Source organism: Odocoileus virginianus, chromosome 4 (genome assembly GCF_023699985.2).
Source record: "Odocoileus virginianus isolate 20LAN1187 ecotype Illinois chromosome 4, Ovbor_1.2, whole genome shotgun sequence".
Classification (NCBI taxonomy): domain Eukaryota; kingdom Metazoa; phylum Chordata; class Mammalia; order Artiodactyla; family Cervidae; genus Odocoileus; species Odocoileus virginianus.
Genome location: NC_069677.1, coordinates 47,115,178 through 47,137,863, shown reverse-complemented (window position 1 = coordinate 47,137,863; position 22,686 = coordinate 47,115,178). Strand labels below are relative to the sequence as shown.

At 43.2% G+C, this 22,686-nt stretch overlaps 1 long non-coding RNA gene across 1 annotated transcript; it reads right to left on the bottom strand.

Annotated features, from left to right (window-relative positions):
- Positions 1-204: 204 nt before the first annotated feature.
- Positions 205-14,392, bottom strand: LOC139034664 (uncharacterized). Its single transcript, XR_011487157.1, has 3 exons — positions 14,130-14,392; positions 10,916-11,020; positions 205-2,271 (listed from the first exon to the last, which is right to left on the bottom strand). It is a non-coding gene; the product is annotated as an uncharacterized lncRNA (long non-coding RNA).
- Between the last annotated feature and the right edge of the window lie 8,294 nt (positions 14,393-22,686).

Below are 22,686 nucleotides of genomic sequence, written 5' to 3'. Positions count from 1 at the left end.
GAACAGGACTGTGCGGTCCCAGTAAGCAATGTAGATAGAAACTCTTTCATCTGTTTGAGTGGAAGGGAACTAGGAGGAATTTAGATGGAAAGAGCATTAGATAATTGCATGTCTGACTCAGACATTTCTGTGACAAACGTTCAAAGAAGAGACACAGCTTTAGGCTTCATGGGTGAATGAAGGAACAATATTTATTTTTTTCTTTTGTTATAACATAAATCTTAGATTAAAAAAGAAAGTTAAATGACACGGAGTGGCAAGTGATAGCGTTACCCATTAGGATTTGATGTCAAAGTGAATTTTAAGTTTACCAATATTTATACTAAGATTTTACCTCTTCAGATATTCTCCCAGTGAAAACTTCAATCTTTTGACTTTTATATTGGGTTTTTTTAGTTTTTTACGCAACTTTCAAAGGTTACATTCTATTTACAATTATTATAAATTGTAATTTTGAGTGTGGCTATATTCTCTGTGTTGTACAATATATCCTTGAGCCTATCTTACACCCAGTAGTTGGTACCTCCCACTCCCCCACCCCAGCTGGTAACCACTAGTTTGTTCTATCTATGAGTCTGCTTGTTGTTGTTATATTCACTATTTTGTTGTATTTTTTAAATCCACATCAATATCCTATCAGTTAGATAATGTTAGAATATGTCTTTTAATTTATTTTTAATTTGAGGATAATTGCTTAACAATATTGTGTTGTTTCCTGCCATTCAACACAAACCAGTCATAACTACACATATATCCCCTCGCTTCTGAGCCTCCCTCCCAATCCTTACATCTCACCCCTCTAAGACCTAGAATATGTTTTTTTACTCCTCCCTTTTATGGGTCTTTCAGTTGTTTGAAGTCTAACAATCATGCCTTACACTGTATTTCCTTAGTGCATCCTTCATTAGTTTAAGCCATTAGCTAGGAGGAAAGAAGGAAGCTCTTAAATTAGACTTTCCTATTCAGAGGGTTTGTAATTGATAATAAGGAAATAGCAAGAGCCTAACAACTAATTTATTTCATAATGTAAATCCTTACAATTTTAACTCATTATGTGAGTATGAGTCTGTCTGTGTGTGTGCACGCACACGCATGCACATGGGCGCCTGTACCTGTTACCTGAGACTTGGTATCCTCTGGGATTTCAATTGCAAATTCTGAGTATTTTGAGTGGTGTATTAGGTATTCTCTGCAGTCAGATTTGTAGGAAATTGAGCTCCTTTCATTCAAATAAAAAATGAATCCAATGCCTTTTAATGGGATTTATATTCAATTAGTCTACAATTGGAAGGAAGAGTCTACCAATGAACATAGTCTGGATAACAGAATTAAGCTAATTTAACTCAACCTGATCCTAATTTTTCCCTCCTAGAACACATGATATAGTGTAGACAATTCTGAACTTTCTTTAATCGTCACAGTTCATTCCAATTTTGTGCCTAAAAACAGATACCCTTGTATGATTCTGAGAAGAGGTCTTAATGTAAGTAACTCATTAGCTATCATTAACCTCTAGCCACAAGTGTATATATAGCTTTCTGCATTTGCATAGAGGCCTCTCCTCAAAAGGCCAATTTATTGTTCAAGGTGACCTACAGCAGTCTCCATGGACTCAGGTAGATATTTCTTCTTCCAATAAATGAGGCTTCACAATTTCAATGAACTTCTATAAAACATACAAGTTCACGTAAGTCATAAAACTTATATAAATAGTGACAAAAACCCTCACATAAAAACAGAACACCTTTATCCTGCCCCTACACAGTTAAGCCATATAACAGTGAAACTTCAGAGGACTTCAGTGGACAGCTCCATCTCGGCAGACAGCTTCTTGTGGAAGTTGCAGACCTGGAGCTGGATTCAGTAGGACTTCCCTGGTAGTCCAGTGGTTGAGAATCTGCCTGCCAATGCAGGGGATATAGGTTCAATCCCTTGTCTGGAAAGATCCCACATGCCTGATGGCAACCAAGCCCATGCATCACGATTATTGAGCCCACACTCTGGAGCATGTGCTCCGCAACAAGAGAAGCCACTTCAACTACAAAGTAGCCCCCACTCACCACAACTAGAGAAAGCCCTTGAGCAGAAAGGAAGACCCAGTGCAGCCAGATAAACAAATAATTTTTTTTTTAAGAATTAAAATAGATGAGTAAGACTGGCTTTTGAAAATGACATCAGGAACATCCCTGGCAGTCCAGTAGTTAAGACATCACCTTCCAATGCAGGGAGTACTGGTTCCATCCCTCATTTGGGAGCTATGTTCCCGCATGTCTTGTGGCCAAAAAAAAAAAAAAAAAACAGAACATAAACAACAGAAGTTATAGAAAATAACATCATATACTGAGCAAAGACATTTTCCACCAAATAATGATTGTGACTAAACATTTGTTCAAATGATCGTCCTTCTTAGGTTTCCATTGTCAAATGTCATGGCCTTGGACATTCTGTTTTATGAAACAGTGGCAACAACAATGTCAGCTAAAATTACAGGGTGCTTAGGCTCTGGCACCACCCCCTTATGGCAGAGAGTGAAGAGGAACTAAAAAGCCTCTTGATGAAAGTGAATGAGGAGAGTGAAAAAGTTGACTTAAAGCTTAACATTCAGAAAACTAAGATCATGGCATCTGGTCCCATCACCCCATGGGAAATAGATGGGGAGACAGTGGAAACAGTGTCAGACTTCATTTTTTTTGGCTCCAAAATCACTGCAGATGGTGACTGCAGCCATGAAATTAAAAGACGCTTACTCCTTGGAAGGAAAGTTATGACCAACCTAGATAGCATATTAAAAAGCAGAGACATTACTTTGCTGACAAAGGTCCGTCTGGTCAAGGCTATGGTTTTTCCAGTGGTCATGCATGGATGTGAGAGTTGGACTGTGAAGAAAGCTGAGTGCCGAAAAATTGATGCTTTTGAACTATGGTGTTGGAGAAGACTCTTGAGAGTCCCTTGGACTGCAAGTAGATCCAACCAGTCCATCCTAAAGGAGATCAGTCCTGGGTGTTCATTGGAAGGACTGAGGCTGAAGCTGAAACGCCAGTACTTTGGCCATCTGATGCCAAGAGTTGACTCATTGGAAAAGACCCTGATGCTGGGAGGGATTGGGGGCAGGAGGGGAAGGGGACGACAGAGGATGAGATGGCTGGATGGCATCACCAACTCAATGGGCATGAGTTTGAGTAAACTCCGGGAGTTGGTGATGGACAGGGAGGTCTGGCATGCTGCGGTTCATGGGGTTGCAAAGAGTCAGACACGACTGAGCGACTGAACTGAACTGAACTGAACTAGGCTCTGGCAAGCAAAGGTAAAACCTGATTTTCCTCCAAGTCTCCTCCCTAGGATAATACATCAACCAACCAGCATCTGCTGTTCAGTTTAAGCATTTGAAGGAAGTGGGTGTGTCACTCTGCTCCACAGGGTGTCATTTTCCGTGATTTGCAGTGATTTACAGTGACCCAGGGCCCTGACTTCAGCCTCGAGGGGTCAGACCCTCAGTCTTGGGAGGGTCCCAGGTTTGACTTGAGTTCACAGAAGCTGACATACATGTTCATTTAGTAATTTCCAGTGAGAAGCAGAACTCTATAGTGGTCCAATGTGCACATCAGCTCAAGCAGCTGTTGTTGCCCAGAAGCAAGAGAAGTCAGTGTATTGTTGTTGTTCAGTCACGCGGTCGTGTTTGATTCTTTGTGACCCCATAGGCTGCAGCACGCCAGGCCTCCCTGTCCTTCACTATGCCCAGAGTTTGCTCAAACTCATGTCCATGGAGTTGGTGATGCCATCCAACCATCTCATCCTCTGTCATTCCCTTCTCCTCCTGCCTTCAATCTTTCTCAGCATCAGTGTCTTTCCAAATGACTTGGCTCTTGACATCAGGTGGCCAAAGTATTGGAGCTTCAGATTCAGCATCAGTCCTTCCAGTGAATATTCAGTGTTGATTTCCTTCAGGAGTGACGGGTTTGATCTCCTCACTTGTCCAAGGAAATCTCAAGTCTTCTCCAGCACCACAGTTGGAAAGAATAGTTTCTTTGACACTCAGACTTCTTTACAGTCCAGCTCTCAAATCCATACATAACTACTGGAAAAACCATAGCTTTGACAGGATGGAACTTTGTCAGCAGAGTGATGGTGGTTACTTGGTCAGCATGGCTTCAGAGCAAGGGATTGGAGGTACATGAGTTGAAGGCTTGGTCCCAGCAGATATGAGTGACTCATTGGACCAGTTCCCCAATAGTCATTCCTGTCCTGCACCCTGGCTAGGCACTCTTCCCCATAGATGGTGTTTGAGTGGGCAGCACTAACAGTTGCTTCAGGGACTGTCCTTATTCTAATCTCCATGGCCAACCAATCCCCTCTTAATGATGCTTTCTTTCTTTAGAGAATTTATTACATTTGATCAGGGTACCTGCAGTCCAGGAGCCAGGCTGTGTCTTTAAGATGAATCTGCACGTCTCTGTTCTGAGCCCTTTTGGACTCAGAAGATAATGTATTTCCCCTTTTTTACAGCATTTCCAAATGCGCACACTGTTCATGGGTACCTCCTTTTAAAACCCATATATATCACCGAAGGAAACCAGAGAAAAGTCCCTAGAGATTCTGTATTATCAGGAAGCTGGGTCATCTTAGGGAGGAGTGTTCAAGGTTAGATTGTCATTGACCCAGTGGAGAGGAGACAAAATTCATGGTAGATGTGTAGGAAGTAGTGGGGGATAGTAGGCATGAAGCTCGTGTGGAGTGGAGAGTTTATTAGAGCAAAGACAGGGAAGCCTGGCACGCTGCAGTCCACAGGGTCACAAAGAGTCACACACAGCTGAGCAGTTCAACAACAGCAAGAAGGAGGTAGGCATGCCTACATTCTCTAATAGTCTGTAGAACTGGGAATTTTTCTCAATTTGTCTGCAGTAACTGCTCAATAAATATGCAGGAAGAGCAGAGATGAAAGAGATAAATATATTTAGAGTAAAGCATTCACCTGAAAGAATTTCATGTTGGGTGGAAAGAATAATAAAGCTACAATTAGAAGATCTGTGTTGTGTGATCCAATGTGTGGCCAGGGAGCAAACTAGTTCAGCTCTTTGAGCTTGGTTTCCTCATCTGTAATGCAAGGCTGATAATTCTCACCCCGTTCACTGTGAAAAGCAAGTACAGGAGTGAGTGGGAAAGTTGCTTTGGAAAACACAGTATTCTCCAGAGGATGGTGGTGGTGAAGGCAAATATCTTGGTTCCTTTGTCCACTAAGGAGGTAAGTTGCAAGTCTTTCTCTCTGAATTCCCCATCTGTTATGCAAGATCATGCGGAAGGCTGCCTTTGACACTGGGGTAGGGGTAGGGAGCTGGAGCAGGAAGAAGGGTTTCTCACCCAAGATTGCAGACTTGCCAAAATTAAGCAAGTGAGCAGAGCTGAGAGTCAAATGAGAAGCTGGGTTCAATTTTTTTTTTTTAAAGAGAGAGAAAGAGATTCCAAACAGGACAACAAAAGTGAGGCCTCAAAAGCAGAAGGAGGAAGCCAGGAATCTTGGAGCCAGAGTGCTAAATACAAGCACATGCCTAGAAAAGAGTGACTGCCTGGGGGTCATTTTTTTTTTTTTGAACAGTGATATTGAAATACAATTTATATATCACATAACCATTTAAAAGTACAATTCAGTGCTTTTAACATTTTCACACAGTTACACACCTATCACCACAATCAATTTTAAAACATTTCATCAGCTTAAAGAGATAATCCATACCCTTAGCCATTATTCCCTAGCTTCACCCCTAGGCAACTAGTAGCCTATTTTGCCTTGCATTTCCAATAAGAGAATCATACAAAATGTTGTCCTTTGTGAATGGTTTCTTTCACACAGTGTGTTTTCAAGGTTCAGCCAATACAGTAGCATTTATCAGTACTTCATTTCTTTTTATTGCTAGATATCACATTTTGGTTACCCATTCAGCAGTTATGAACAGAATTCTATACCTGACCAAACTATCATTAAGGCTGAGATCACAATAATGACTCTTTCCGGGTTTGCAACATGCTGATATTTTCAACCCCATTAAAATATATATAAGGCTTACTATGTTGAAGAAAAAGACTGGAATTCCAGTCAGTTGTTAACCACATGACTGATGCATTTCATAGTCAGATATGAAAAAAAAAAAAAAAAAAGACAGTCCATGTTATTCACTTAAAAATATCAGTGCTAGGACTTCCCGGGTGGACCAGTGGCTAAGACTCCACACTCCCAATGCAGGAGACCCAGGTTCTATCCCAGGCAGGGGACTGGTTCCCACACGCGATAAGTGAAGATCCTGTGTGCTTCCGCAAAGACCCAGCATGGCCAAATAAGTAAATATTTTAAAAAATACACGTATCAGTGTCTCTGCTTCCTCTCAGAGGCAACAAGCCTTAAGGCAAAGGCTCACTGGCATGCTGCAAGGGGGTACTTATGTGATTATGCTAGTTTCATTGATAGCTGTGAGAAAATTAAACATCTCACTAATTCTCCTTAAAAGAAAACTGTGGCCCAGTCCATGCAGTAAGAGGCTCTTTTTTTCTTACACGACTTTGACAGAATCAATGATTCCAGCTCTTTTTCCGGTGGTGAGAGTTGCACTGAGGCCCCATCTTGAGACCTGAATACCTGATGCTGTCCTTAGTCACTCAGCCGCATCTGACTCTCTGCAACCCCGTGGACTGTAGTCCACCAGGCTCCTCTGTCCACAGGGATTCTCTAGGCAAGAATACTGGAGAGGATTGTCATGCCCTTCTCCATGAGATCTTCCCAGCCCAGGGATCGAACCCAGGTCTCCTGCATTGCAGGTGGACTCTTTACCATCTGAGCCACCAGGGCAGGTTGAATACCTGATGACCAGTCACTGAAGCCAGAGCCTCCCTGGGGTGGGAAGCCTAGAGCCCCCACTGCATAAAAGTCACAGACATCTCGGCATCTACTCTCTTACCATTTCCTCCTTAGCTAGGAGAGCTCACAGCCCCAGACACCAGGTCCTAGATGTTCATGCAAGATGGTCTAGAATTAAACAATGCAAGGTTGGGTCTCCTCTGGTTGGAAGCCCTGATCCATGAAATAAGCCTACTCAGGAGGACTATAGACAACTAAACTGGTTCCGCTTTCCCCAGATGTGGGGGAAAGCTGAAAGCAAAAAAGTAACATAGGAAGACAGGGCTCTTCCAGCAAATGTTCACCATTGGTTGAAACTATCATTTCTGATGGTTTCCAGCTTTCAGTCTGGGAATTCCCCCCTTAGCTCTTTAATGATTTCTCTTCCAGAAAACAAAGGAAATAGGACTGCTAGACAGATATTCTTGTCTAAATTGCATGCTTTTTGTAATTTGTGGTTTTCTGAGTTTATAAGTAGCACATTCCATGCAAATTTGAAGGGAAAGCAAAGTAAAAGAACAGTAACTTTCCATTCAGATTTAATTACTGCATCTGTCATTTTCTCATTCTGGAAGTTTCTTCCATACATTTAAATATTCTGAATTGGGTTATCATGGCGTCCTTCTCCTCTGTGCCATTTTTGTCTCTATTCAACTGTGGGAAAATGCCTCATTTGTCTTCTTGCCCTAACTTAGCATCGGCCACAGCATTTCCACGTGCAGGGGTTGTGTCTTTTATCCATAAACCTTCCTGCTCCCACTCCTGCTCTTTTCTTATCTGCTTTCTGCCCTGTCTTGGGTGCAACATGCCACTGACTCTCTGAGGATATAATCAGAGGCGGTTTAGGGTTTCCTAATGACTTGAAAATGATAGAAGTTTGCTTTCCTGGTAGTTCAGACAGTAAAGAATCCACCTGCAATGCAAGAGACCTAGGTTCAATGACTGGGTCTCCAAGTTCGATGACTGATTCCCCAAGATCCCCTGGAGAAGGAAAAGAAAATCCCACAGAAGAGCCTGGTGGACTTCAGTCCATGGAGTTGCAAAGAGTCGGACACAACTGAGCAACTTTCACCTTTCAGCTTTCAGCGGCTTGAAGTATTAATACTTTCAGAAGGAAATATTATAGATTTGATTTCTCAAGACAGGGAGCTCTTTTGTCTTAAAAATATATTTTAAATATGTCCAGTGGTCTTTCTCCACGTAGAGAGGCTGTCCCTATGTGTCCAGCATGTATTAGGTGAGATAAATTCTAGCAGCAATTATGTGGCTTCCTGGTCAGATCCCACAGGCCTAGAATGGGAAACAATTTGAGATTTTTTTGAGTTCTGCTTTTCCAGATTAGTCTGCTTACAAGGGGTTAGTAGGTGGGGCCTGGCGGCTGGTGTGTGGCCATTATGCCCTAGGTAGAAGTTCCTTTCCTGGGACTTCCCTGGTGGTACAGTGGATGAGAATCTGCCTGCCAATACAGGGGACATGGGTTTGATCCCTGGTTTGGGATGATTCCGCATGCTGAGGAGCAGCAAAGCCCGGGAGCCACAATTCCCGAGCCCGAGTGCTACAGCTACTGAAGCCCACAGACCGAGAGCCTGTGCGCCACAACAAGGGAAGCCAGGGCGACGGAAAGCCTGGGGACCTCAACGGGGAGTAGCTCTTGGTCACTGCAACTAGAGAAAGCCCTTGCATAGCAACAAAGATCTTGTGCAATTTAAACATTAATTAATTAATAAAAATAAAATAAAATAAATTTTTTAAAAAACACTCCTTTTCTGGGTTTGTTGGGCAGCCCAAGATCCATGGGGGGCCTCTGATGGAGGTGGTTTCTCACCAGGCAGGGCTCTGGTGAGACTGAGATCTCACCCCCACCTCAGGGCCTCCCATCACCACCTCTGACTTTCCTGTGGATGTTCATCTTTCCACCTTTTCCTCCTGTAAGATGCGGGGTCTCAGAAGGGACCTGCTTGAGCTCCCTCCCTGTGGCACAAATATCATTACTTGCTCCCCAGCATCTGTCCCCCTTCCTCCTTGCCTGCAGAACCCTGATTTTGTTCCTTGGGGCCATTGTGTGGAACCCAATGTGGACCCACTTAAATTAGTGGGTTCTCCAGGAAAGTTAAGAAAATGTGTATTAGAAGTGTGTATGTAAATGTCTGAACCATTGAAGGGGGTACCGAAGAGTGGGGGCGGGGGTGATGGATGCCCTGCAATGGGAATTCCCTAGCATAAAGGCCAGCCCCAAATATCCTTCTATTGCCCACTGGAAACTCATATAGATGAGGAAACTATTCTCTGTGACCAAGAGTCTAATTCCATTTCACATACAAAGTATCTGCTCTGTAGCTTTAATGAACACTGACATTTTCCAGGAGTGCAGCTATTGCATAAATTGAGGAATGATTGTACTATGCTTTATTATGTTTTTGCTATGTTTTGAAATTCACAGGAGCTGTTCACTATTACTGAAGATTACATCACTGCTGGGCGTTGCCTTTTGTATTTGAGTTGACAGAGCCACACCCCGACATCAGTACGCCTCGGTAATTGCCACATGTGATTATGTCACAGAGGGAATGTGAGTCCCTGTGAATAGACTTAGAAATCAAAGGTTATTAAGTACGAGGAGATTCGTGACACAGGACTCTGACTTAAATTTATAACTTGAGTCATTTTCAAAATGATTCCATGTTTATCATCCCATATTTGAAATTTTTGCTTGTTTGTTTAACATAATGATAAGAAATCTATGCCGTGAGAATAATGATATTTATTTGGGGGTTGCCTGCTGTTTTCCATCTTTATTTTGATCCTCTTGCCAGAATTGTACCAAACACCTTCTCTACAGCCTTTTTCCCCCCTTTTATTGGAGTTATTGGAAGAGTTATTATTTGTTTATTTATTCATTTATTTTCGAGGTATAGTTGATTTACTCCACAGTCCCTTTTGGGCTTTCCTGGTGGCTCAGATGGTAAATAATCTGCCTGCAATATGGGTCACCTGGGTTTCATCCCTGAGTTGGGACGATCCCCTGGAGGAGGGCGTGGTAACCCACTCCATTATTCTTGCCTGGAGAACCCATGGACAGAGGAGGCTGATGGGCTGCAGTCCATAGGGTCGCGAAGAGTTGGACATGACTAAAAACGACTTAGCATGCATGCACAGTCCCTTTAATTATGAGTTTTTTCCTTGAATATCTTTTATTAGAGGACTTTTCGAAACAAAATTTTGTAGGTCCTCAAGGCTAAGCATAGATCTTGAGATATGAAGTCTTCACGCTAGGAGAAGGGTTTTTTGTGGTACTTCCCCAGTGGATGTTCCATGTCATAAAGGAAGAATTATTTTTGATGCTGCACTTAGCAATAAGGCTCAGTTCACTTGGGAGAATATCCTAGGCTTCATTGTCTCCACTTTAACATTTTGTAATTTGTCTGGACAATTAAGGTTTTCCCTCTCTTTCTGTCTCTCTCTCTTTTTTAATTATATTCAGACAAGTCTGGTTTGTTACTACTTAAACTTGCACTGAATTTTCCTGTACTTTTTCTATGGAATATCTTGTGATCTTCTTTCTCTTTTCTTCTCAACTATTCCTTTGAAACAGGGGCAACATCTGACCCTGACATTCTGTCTACTGGTGGAGTCATACCGAGTCAATTATTCATTGAAATGTACACATTGTATCATAAATTATTTTCCTCTTATTTCTTATTTTTATATTGCAGCTAGGGCATTATTTTCAAATGATGACTGTAAATGGGTTGTATGATCTAGTCATTGCCTCTCAGGATAAAAGAGTATTACGAAACTTGAAGGTTTTATTTTTAAAGGTAGGAATAAAAGAGGGTATTTATTCTGATAAGAGTGAGTCTAAGGCAAACATGAAAGTCCTGTTCCCCACTGTCCAGCCTCCCTGGTAAGGAGGCAGGGGTACGCAGAGAATGCAACGCAGTTCGTCAGTGAGACCCAAGCAGATATCTGCTGGACAGAGGAGTGTGGGAAAGCCTTGTATTCTCTCGATGAAAAGTGACGTGTGTGGCTTACCTGCCTCCCTTCTCTTTCTGTCTCCCGGGATGCTGAGGCACGGCTGGAACTGCAGCTAGTGACAAGATGAGTCAAGGATGAAACCAACATACTAAAGATGGCAATCTGGAAAGAGAACATATCCAAGTGCTTAGATGATGTTTTGACCTACTGAACCAAAACAAATAACCACCTACTTACACATATTTAATCATGGCGGCCACGGTCAACTGACTTTTCTGTTACATGCTTAACTAACATATACTATCTACTCCTTTACCTACACTGGATCCTGCATTGGTCTCACTTGTAGCTGCCATCCCAATGACTGAAGCATCTTAAATCAGTAGTGGTTTGGTAATCCTTATTCTAAAAAATCTGTGAATGATGTCTCTTCCAGTGTTTGTGACCATGCTTGTGGATACTGAATGTGTTTGCTCCAGAGGGCTCTGTTTGGAATGCTAATTCAACCTTATGAAGAAACCATAGCGAGGAACTCTATCCAATGACTACTTCTCTTTGACACCTTCTTAGAAGGCAGCTGGGTAGTCCTCACACTACCTGGAACCCTAAATGTCTGAACCTGAAGTTTCTGTAGAGCAGCAGGCCACCATAATTTTGTCATCAGGTAACACTAGTAGCATAGATGAAATAAAAGCAAATCTATTAACCCTGCTACTGCAAACACTTCAAGATAATTATTTAAGTGAAGTGGTTTTGCCTTAATTATTGAACATGATTCAATTAAATTACATTTGATTACCCATAACTTTTGTTCAAGGAGCACTTCATATATAGACACCTCTAATCAGAGCATAAAGCACTTGGCCAAATATTTAATCTGGTTAAATGGAAGTGAAAACCATAATGCATGGCATTCTTTTTGTTAAGGGAGATCTTCAGCCATTACATCCAGGTAAGACCAGGCTTTAGAAGTAATGAGAACATTCCAGTGTGCACTTGGAATATTTTCAGGAACATGGAAAAAGCACCCAAACTATATTTGTTCTCCAAAAAAAAAAAAAAAAGAAATAAAACCTTGAAATCCTTGTTCTAAAATATAAAATACTGGAAATTATAGGGCAATTCATTTAATCTTTAAACAGCCAGGAGAAAATACAATAGGGACTTTAAGAGACAATTTGCCATTGGACATAGAAGTTATTTTGTCCACGAAATAGATCACTGGCCATAATTTTATGGAAAAAGATTTAGTGGGCACTCAGGAACTGGCTGCTCTTTCAGTGTCTGATTTGCACCAGCTCTGTGTGTTGACATTGACCAACCTCCATAATGAGAGAGACACCCTCCCTGCTGGTGTCTGTCCCTAAATTGGTGGCAGTCAACTGGCTGGGGCAGTTGCACTGACTGGGTCAAGTTGAGTCTTAGAGACAGACACATCAGGGGCTTGTACTCTGATATAAGGCCACAGAGAAGTCACTGGAAATTTTGCCTAGCCGTCTCTGTGTCACTTCGGCATTGTTAAACTTTACCTCTATGACTGCAGAGACTGGACGGAGAACAAGCAAGAATAGAAGCCAGGAGTCCAGCGAACAGGTATGGAGGTGGGGTCAGAGGAGGAGATGATGAGATGGCTTGGAGGGAGACTGAGGAAGCAGACATGAAAGGACCCAGTGAACTGATGGATGTGGGGTTGGGATGACTATGATTCACTCAGTGAGCATGACTTGGTCTTTAAGAAACATAAGCCAAGAGTTCTGGAAGAACATTGCATTTCCCCATCTCCACTTCATGATTGAGGAACTGGACACCTAAAGCTGGCAAATTATGTTCCTACGTCACTTTGACTGAAAATGCAGCTTCTCTCTTGGCTAGTTGGCACTTCAGGCTTCTCTCTGTTTGGGGATTCCCCTGCAGCAAGCCTCTGCCATACAGGCCACTCGACTGGGAAGCCTTCACGGGAAACCTCCCACGGCCTCTGTGCTGGGAGATGAAGAGGGTAATAATGTCAGTTGATGACCTGTTCTCATGTGAGGTTTTAGGCTAGACGCTATGGTGGTGGTGCTTTAGTCGCTAAGAGTGTCCAACTCTTGGGACCCTATGGCCTGTAGTCCACCAGGCTCCTCTGTCCATGGGATTTTCCAGGCTAGAATATTGGAATGGGTTTCCATTTCCTTCTCTAAAATGTTATATATTATCTTATTTAATGATATTATCTTATTTATTTATTTAATTATATTATTAATATCATTATAATTTATTTAATGATATCCAGTGCCTGGTTTGCACCAGGTCTTGTGTGTTGACATTGACCAACCTCCATAATGAGAGAGACACCATCCCTGCTGGTGTCTCTTTAATGATATGCTAAATAATATCATCAATGATATTTAATGATATATTTAATGATAGTTAATAATAAATATGATATTTATTTAATGTATCTAATGATATTCACTTATTATCTTATCTTATCATTATGATTAAATATATTATCTTATTTAACGAAGAACCTTCTCTGTTCTGATTAAAAAAAAACAACTGAGATTCAGAGAGGTTAACTGATGTGTCTAAAGTCACATGGTTAGTAGTTGGTGAGGTCCAACTCCAGGTCCCTCTGGTTCAAAAGGACATGCACAGTTTTACACCACTGTCTGGTGTCCCCTCCAAGCAATAGCCATAGTGGGATGTGAAGACATTGCTACCCCCTTTTAACCGTTATAAAACAGCACGTGGCTAAGCCCAGTTCCACCAAAACCAATTTTAAGGCCTATGTGCAGCTATGATCACTCGCTGTTGATGGGTACATCAATTAACACATCTGCTAAAATTTAATACTTTAGTCAATCCTTGGCAAGCATTATAGATCTGACCTTCCGCCCACTTAAAGAAGTGTGGAGGACTTTTCCACTGTCAGATACAAATGAAATCCAGCTGTCTATGACTTCAACCCCAGGCCAGATGTTTTAAATGCTAAGTTTCCTGCACACTGTATCCTTTCATTAACCATTTTTTAAAACTACAGGCTGCAACACATCAGTGATCCTGAAATCAATTCGGTGGATTACAACAGCCTTTCAAAATATTGAAATAGAATTGACTAGAATAGAACTGAACAAAAAAATATCAGAATGTATCCCACTGAGAGGCTCAGATGGTAAAGAATCTGCCCTCAATGCAGGAGACTGGCCACAATGCAGGACACCTGGGTTCAATCCCTGGGTTGGGAAGATCCCTTGGAGAAGGGAATGGCAACCCGCTCCAGTATCCTTACCTGGAGTATTCCATGGACAGAGGAGCCTGGCGGGTTACAGTCCATGGGGTCACAAAGAGTCGGACAGACGCAGCGACTAACACTTTCACTTTCACATCCCACTAAGTAAAGGGTGTTATTCTGTGATACTTGCATGTCACTTGTGTTTGTATGCGATGACAAAGAGTCTAGTTTTTACTCTGAGTTGTGGTTTCTTAAAAAAGGAAAACTACTGCTTTGGAGGGCTCTGTCGTCCCTTTATGGCTCTTGAAGAAGCAGTTCTCTCTGCCCCTGGGAGAAAGTTAACTTACAGAAAAAGAAACAGAAAGGAAAGAAGTGGAAGGCGGAGTCTTCAGGCAGGCAGGAAAATAACAGATCTCTAAAAAAGGAGATGTTCTTGTCAACAAGTCACCCAAGGCCAGTGTCCTCAGAGAGACTCCCATGTACAGTAAATGATTTTGTTGTATCAACTTGACTTCCCCACATCTCAAGATTGCTTTGGGATCCTGCTTTGTGGATACGCAACAGTTTGGTTTTCTAGATGTTGCAGCCTGAAACAAAGATGTATGTGTGCTTCTTCTTTAACTTTTTATGATGGAAAAATTTTAAGCAAACAAAAGTCATCAGGAGAACTATGGAGAACAGTATGGAAGTTCCTTAAAAAACTAATAATAGACTCACCATATGATCCAGCAATCCCACATCTGGGCATATATCTGGAGAAAACCATAATTCTAAAAGATACATGGACCCCAGTGTTTATTGCAACAGCCAGACATTGCAATGCAATAGCCAAATATTGCAATAGCCTAAATGTCCATCAACAGAGAAAGGGATATTGAAGATTTGGTACATACATACGGCGTATTCCATAACTCAGCCATGGAAAAGACTGAATTAATGGCAATTGCAGCAATGTGGCTAGACCTACAGATTGTCGTGCTAAGTGAAATGAGTCAGATGGAGAAAGACAAAGATATGATATCATTTATATGTGGAATCTAAAAAAATGATACAAGTGTGAAGAGAAGGTGAAAGTGTTAGTCACTCAGTCATGTCTGGTTCTTTCCGACCCCATGGACTGTAGCCTGCTGGGCTTCTCTGTCCTTGGACTTCTCCAGGCAAGAATACTAGAGTGGGTAGCCTTTCCCTTCTCCAGGAGATCTTCCTGACCCAGGGACTGAATCAGAGTCTCCATCATTGCAGGTGGATTCGTTACTGTCTGAGCCAGCAGAAAGCCCAGGTACAAGTGTACTTATCTACAAAACAGAAATAGAGTTAGAGATGTGAAAAAAACAAACTTATGGTTATCAAGACAGAAAGTGGGGAGAAGGATAAATTAGAAGACTGGAATGAACATATGCCTACTACAGTGTATGAGGCTTCCTTGGTGGCTCGGTGGTAAAGAATTCATCTGCTCATGCAGAAGGCACAGATCTGTAATGATCTATATGGGGAAAGAATCTTAAAAAGGATGGATATACATATAACTGATACTTTGCTGAAATAAACACACAATTGTAGACTGACTACTCCTATAAAATATTCACTCTAGTGAAACTTTGCATACCATCAGCCAGCTTCAACAATGATCAGGTTGTAGTCCATCGGGTTTCAACCATATACCTTATCCACTTCCCAGATGGTCTATCATTTCATCCATAAATATTTCACTGTGTATTCAAAGAGGTGGTCTTTGAACATTTATATCTCCCAGGTCTTCCAAATCTAATGCTCACTCACTGCAGCCTAAGGGAACTGTGCTCCATGAGACATGAGGTTCTGGCCAAAATATAGGAACAGGCAGTCAGGTCCCATAAAAAGTAGGTCAGATGGCTTATGTTCCCTCATAACCAAAGACCCTAGAAAGGATATCTGATTACATAACCTGAGACATCTTCCAAAAAAAAATTTTTAAGGGAACAGAATGGCTTTATGAAAATCATGACAGGGTGGACATAAGGTAAGAGCTCCTAGTCACCAGGGCTGACTAACAGAGGCTGTCTGGTCCAGCACTGCCAAGCCTAGAGGAAGTAACTGCCTGCGGACCAATTCTACTTTCAAAGAAAACGCAGCAGTCCCACCTGCCTCAGATACTTCAGCACACAACTGATTCCTTCCTCGTCATTTTCTGTGACCTGGCTCTGCCTCAAGGTCAAATCCAAACTCCTCAGCCAGCCTTCCACAGCCCACTGTCCCTGGGCCTCCACCCACTCATCTCCACACAGCCTACAATAATTGCCAAACTAGTTTTCCTTCTGTCCTTATGTGTCTCAGGCTGGGTCCCTCTGAAGACCCTATAAGGCCGCTTCCTCGTACAGACCTTTTCTTTGCCCTCTTGCCCATGCCTTTTCTGTGCTTCTTGGCCTCCCTCGGCTCTCTGAGCTTTGGGAAGCCGGTGCTCTTAGGCAGGCAAGCTTCTCTCTCTCCCCTTGTCTGGGTGCCTGCAGTATGTCAAAGTTTCCCTTCACACTGGTGCTTTTAAATACTGCCTTTTAACTGTCTTATCCAGGTTCACCTAGTGACCTCATCTGGTCCCTCCTCTCCTTGAGGTTACTAACTGAGTATTCTCCCTTTGTGGACTATCTCTCATAGGGAATTAAATAGCAAGTCAAGGCCAGAGGGCCCTGTGGAATGAGCTTTGGAATAAGAGCTTCCCGCCTCCACTGCGCAGTGACTACGGAGAACAAGTTAGTTAACATTCCCAAGGTAACACAGGGACAATGCTATCTGCCTAGTGGGGTAAATAGGATTTCCCTGGTGGCTCAGACGGTAAAGTGTCTGCCTAAAATGCGGGAGACCTGGGCTCCATCCCTGGGTCGGGAAGATCCTCTGGAGAAGGAAATGGCACCCCACTCCAGTACTCTTGCCTGGAAAATGCCACGGACAGAGCCTGGTAGACTACAGTCCATGGGGTCGCAAAGAGTTGGACACAACTGAGCGACTTCACTCAGCGGGGTAAATACAAAAATGTCTGTTTACTCAGATGACATTTAGAATCTACGGAGATACATTTGGAAGCTATGAATAGTTTTGTGCCACATCACTGAGGAGACAAAAGCACAGATTTAATTCTATCATCATTACTTTCTCAAAAGTAACCCCAGGGGACTTCCCTGGATTAAGAATCCACCTTCCAAAAAAAAAAAAAAAAGAATCCACCTTCCAATGCAGGGGATGTGGGTTCAATCCCTGGTTGGGGGACTAAGACCTCACATGCCACGGGGCAACTAAGCCTGCACCGCAACTAAACTGGCCCACCTGCCGCAATGAAGCCCAAGCACAGCCAAAATTTAAAAAAGAAAAATGAATAATAAAAATCATTGAAGATATTTTTAAAAATTAATGAAGTGAATATTTATTTCTTTTTTTAAGAAAAGAGTAACCCCGGGATAAAATCATGCCATAAGCCAAGCCCATGGACATTTAAGCCAAGCCTGCTAATACTGAAAATGTGCAACAGATTACCCACCCCACCTCACCCCTGCCCCACCCCAGCCACTGTTACGAGGTTTATGGGATCTTAGTTCCCCATGGGAACTGAACACTTAGTTCCCTGTGGGATTGATCCCTGGCCACTAAAGTGAAAGTACCAAGTCCTAACCACTAGACTGCCAGGGAATTCCCCAACAGATATTATTATTAGCAGTAATTATGACAGATTCAGCAAGCAGTAATTAGCAAGACACATTAGTCCAGGTAATTAACACGGATCTGCAGCAACAGAGCAACCTGAGCTCTCAGTGATTTACTCCAATAAAAGCAGATCGTTACTGTCGTTGTTGCTCAGGTCAAACTGGACATGGTAAGTCAGAGACTGCCCTCTGTCTTAGAACTTTGAACTTGAAAATGGGACGGTGACGTCGGTCCGTAAAGGAACACGACTACCTTGTCAATGACCAGAGAACCTGGAGACACAATTTAACCACCCGCCCTGTGTTCGAGGCGTGATGGAACATGTTACCCTTGAGCCTGCAGTGTCATCACTTATAAAAAAGCCGAAAAGAGGAAAAAGGAAAAGAAAATGGGACGGTGAGACCACCACAGAAGAAGAGAAACACAGATGAAGCAGCCCTTTCTGCTGCTGACAGTGGACTGACTGCAGGGAAGGCCAGGAGGGGACTCGCGGAAACACGTGCAAGCTCCGTGTGCGCCCGGCTGCAGGCAGCTGGCCGGCAGCACGGGTCCCAGTTTCCTTTGACTGCGGTGATGTTCATGTCAGCTGAGATGCGGGTGACTGTGTCCAGTGAAAAGCCTTTGCTGGAGAGCTCAGCCAGCTGCCACCCGGGGCCAGTGCCCACAGGCGGAGGAGACTCCTCGGGGTGAGCAGGGAGATGCCCTGGGGAGGACTGCAAGCCCACCAAGGACTCAGGCTCTCTGCTCACTCAGCTTCTGTAAAAGGCCTCAGAGCTGCCCGTTTGCCCAGCTCCTCCTCCTCCCTCCCGCTTCTCTCTTCTTTCTGTTTGTATGATTTTGGCCCTCCCGTCTATTGCAGCCAAAACGGCAGAGGGAGCGGGTCGGGCTGGTTCCCAAGGGCGGTCTGGCCCCGAAGTCCCCAGCTTCCCTGCCAGGCGTATAGCCTCTGAGAGCAGAGATCGCTGTTACTGCAGCTCACACAGTAGATGCCCGTACATCTTTACAAGCAGGACAATACGTCCTCGTGTAGTGGGTTAAGGAAATGTATGTTGGAATCAGCCACACCTTCACTCAAACTTTGAGTCTAAGGTTTCCTGGGCCTCAGACCTTGGCATTGTTATTTAATATCTGAGTGCCAGTTCATGGTATTGACAGGTCTATGTGTACAATATCTGCTGTTAAATATGTTTATATAACATCACCCCTAGATATCAGTCAAAATATCATGACAATAAAAGGTACTTAACAGGTAGCAAACCCGCTAAAACTGATAGTGATTATTATCAATATTAGACAGTCCTTCTAGGGCAAAATTCATGTCTAACTCATCTTTTATTCCTAGTATTATCTCACATGTGTTCATAAACCTCAGCTGGTTGAAGTCATTCTTCCAACAATTTTTTTCTTTTGACCTTGCTGTGTGGCATGCAGAATCTTAATTCCCCAACCAGGGATCAAAGCTGTACCCCCTGCAATGGAAGATCTGTGTCTTAACCATTGGATCACCAAGGAAGTTCCCATTTTCCCAATATTTATTTGTTGGGTGTCTCCTCCATGCCAAAGGAGCTGGGGACACAATGACAGGCAAAGTCTTGCTTTTGTGGAGTAACAGTCTAAAGGGGAGAGAATGACAGTAAATAAATGACCAAATAAATTTCCGAGAAGTGGTAAGTGTGCTGAGAAAAGATGCAGGGGAACCAGAGCTAGAGAGAGGGTAACAGTGTTTTAGACTGTGATCCCGGAAGGCCTCACTGAGGAGGTGACCCAGAAACAGATTCCTGGGAGGATAAGGGAGCCGTGGAAACACTGAGTCAGTGACAAAACTGCTACACTCACACTCACTGCTCCAGATCAACACTGTGAAAGGTTTGCATGCTTTGATCAGAGTGACATTAATATTTCTAGTGTTTCAGCAGCCCTGAATTTAAAGGGCACTCATCCCTATTCTTGTCATTTCTCCCCTCTGAGCTCTAACTGCTGAACAAAGCTAGCTCCCTTCTCCTGCTTTTTTTTTTTCCAAGCACTTCATTCAAATTTTATAGCCCCTCTTTCTCTCTTCTGTTCCAAAACCACTTTGATCTTTTTGTCCTTTTCCTCTCTTAAGTGTTCCGTGGCCCTTTTCTGCAGAAGATGCACATTTTCAGCAAGGCTCTCATCTCCGTGTCCTCTGAGAATATCACAGAACAGCTAAAAGTGCTGAGCGCATTAGGGGAGCAAGAGCTGCAGACGAGGGGAGGGGGGATGGGGGAAGGTCAGCGAGAGCCGAGCCGACAGAACTGCCCAGTCAGGCATCCCAGGGCAGGTGTGGTGGCTCTGGGGTGAGCAAGGCTCTGAAAAGGGCTTGGAAACCAGGAAGCCATCACCTGGATGCCCAGAGCTGACTGTGTGTTAGAGCCTCAGCCATGAAGCTGTCCTCTGCTCCTGCCACCCCTGACTGATGCTTCTATGTCCCAGAGGGCTGTGGTGTGCCTGGGGCTCAGAGGTGGAAGAGGCACAATTCACTCACACAGGGAGTTTATCAGCTTTTCTTGACTGTGAGAACCCAACGTAGGGCCGATGACAAAGCATTTGCAAAGGTCTTCTATGTACCTTCGTTGAAATCCTGGCCACGTCTTACACCACTTGTAGAGCTTCCCAGGTGGCACTAGTGGTAAAGAACCCAGCTGCCAACGCAGGAGATAAAAGAGATTCTGCTTTGATCCTTGGGTGGGGAAGATCCCCTGGAGGAGGGCATGGCAACCCACTCCAGTGTTCTTGCCTGGAGAATCCCATGGACAGAGGAGCCTGGCGAGTTACAGTCCATGGAAGTTGCAGAGTCAGACATGACCGAAGCGACTTAGCACACACTCACACATACCACTTGTACAATTTCTCATCTAACATTCTACTTTAAACTGATTCCCTGTTCTTCATGTTCTTCATTTATTTTCAAGGAAATCTTTAAGTCAAGGCAAAAAAAAAAAAAAGAGAAAGAAACTAGTAATTGGTCAAAATAAATACAATGAAAATAAAACAATGATATCAATGTTAGTGCAAATACTGTTGCCTGCCAAATGGTCTAAATTTAAGATTGTATGTTTCGATCTCTCTGATGAAATTTTTAAAAAAGGAATTAGATTAGCAAGTATTTAAAAGAGGTATTAAAGTTGTAGTAACACATTTTTACTTTATCAGGATTGATAGAGAACTGAAAAGAAAAAAGTAGTCTCAATACTAGTTCAATGTTATGAAATACTGTGTCCGCATGACAGGTTGATATTTAAGGAAATTAGATAGTAGGTTTGGGTATGACCCTTCCTCTCACTGCTGCCTGCACTGTGGTCTCATGTGGGCTCTGGTAGTGACCAAACTCTGGCCCCACCAAGCAGGCTTTCCAACCCAAGCAACCTGTCTCAAGCCCTCTCATTGGAAGGGCCTTGATGACCACACTATAATTATAATCCATTGAGCTCTTATTATGTGCCAAGATCTTAAAGTGTCTGATTTTAAGTCTCACCTTAAACCTCCAAGGTATGTATTATTATCTGCCTTTTAGAAATGAAGAAGCTGAGTTATGTCATGATTCAACTCCAGGACCCTCTTACTCCAAAGTCCTTGCCCTGGTCACTCTCTTGCCTGTCTCCCCGCCTTGGGAGATAACAGCTCTTGGAGTTCTTTGTAAGATCATTGATTCTACTCAGAGGAGTGGTCTTCAAACTCTTTGTTTAAATCTTTCCTTCAGTCTTCTACTGTTGTGTAATGACAGGAAAACATAGAGGAACGAAACTGCATTTTATTTTGAACACAGTTCTGAGGTCCTTGACAAGGCGAGCGGAATGGGATTACCCCTGCTCCACGTGATGTATGCGGGAGACAGAACATCCAAGATGGCGTCTTCAGGTCCTCGAGGATGGCTCAGGTGGCCAGGGCTTGGCCGGAACACCCTGACTGGGGACGTGTGTTGGTGCCTCAGATCTCCTTGTGGGCTGCTTTCTTGGCTCTCTGACATGTGGTCTCTTCAATAGAGTAGGAGGACTTCTTAGATGGCGCCTGAGGCTCCAAGAGCCCGCTTGTCAAGGGGGACGTGGGAGCTGCCATCCTCTTAAAGTTCCTCTTAAAGCCATCACTTCTGGCACATTTGTTGCTCAAAGCCCAGATTTAAGGTGCAGTAAATAAACTGCACCTCTTGATGGGAAAGTGAAAGAATGTCTGCTCTCATCTGCCACCACTTTGAAACCTTCAAGAGGTGAAATCCTACACAGCATTTGCGTGAACAAAACTGATAAAGGAAGGGAGGCATATTGGTTTGAAATGGGGAAGTGGGAGGAGGGCACAGAGCCTTGCCCACCCTGCTGCTTCCTTGGACTTTAGATGAAACTGAGTTCTCTCGGAAAGAATGTTTAAAGACCAGCCTGGATGACAACAGAAGAACAAAGCCCAAACTCCTTACCAAGCCCTGCAGCACCCTCCATGATCCTGCCTCTGTCTGCTCCCACCTTGCCTGGACTCCTGGTCCCAGCCTGCCCTGGGGCTGTTCTCTGAGCTCTGCGGTACTAGCCTTTGTCCTGTTCTTTTTTTTTTTTTTTTTTTTCATTTATTTTTATTAGTTGGAGGCTAATTACTTTACATCATTGCAGTGGTTTTTGTCATACATTGAAATGAATTAGCCATGGATTTACATGTATGTCCTGTTCTTCAAACACAGTTTTATCACAGGGGCTCTGCCTGGGACAATCCCATGGCCTATATTTCTTCTCCCTTGGACTGTCACGTGACAGGTTCTACCCTGCCGTTCAGATCAGGGAGCACTTCCCTTGCTAAGACAGCCCTCCCCAAACACTTTCTATTGTATTAGCTTATCTCCCTTTTAACACTTAATATCTAGAATGTATCATATTTAAAAGCTTCCCTGAAATCTAAAAAAAAGTCTGCAAATGAACTTAGCTACAAAACAAAAATAGAG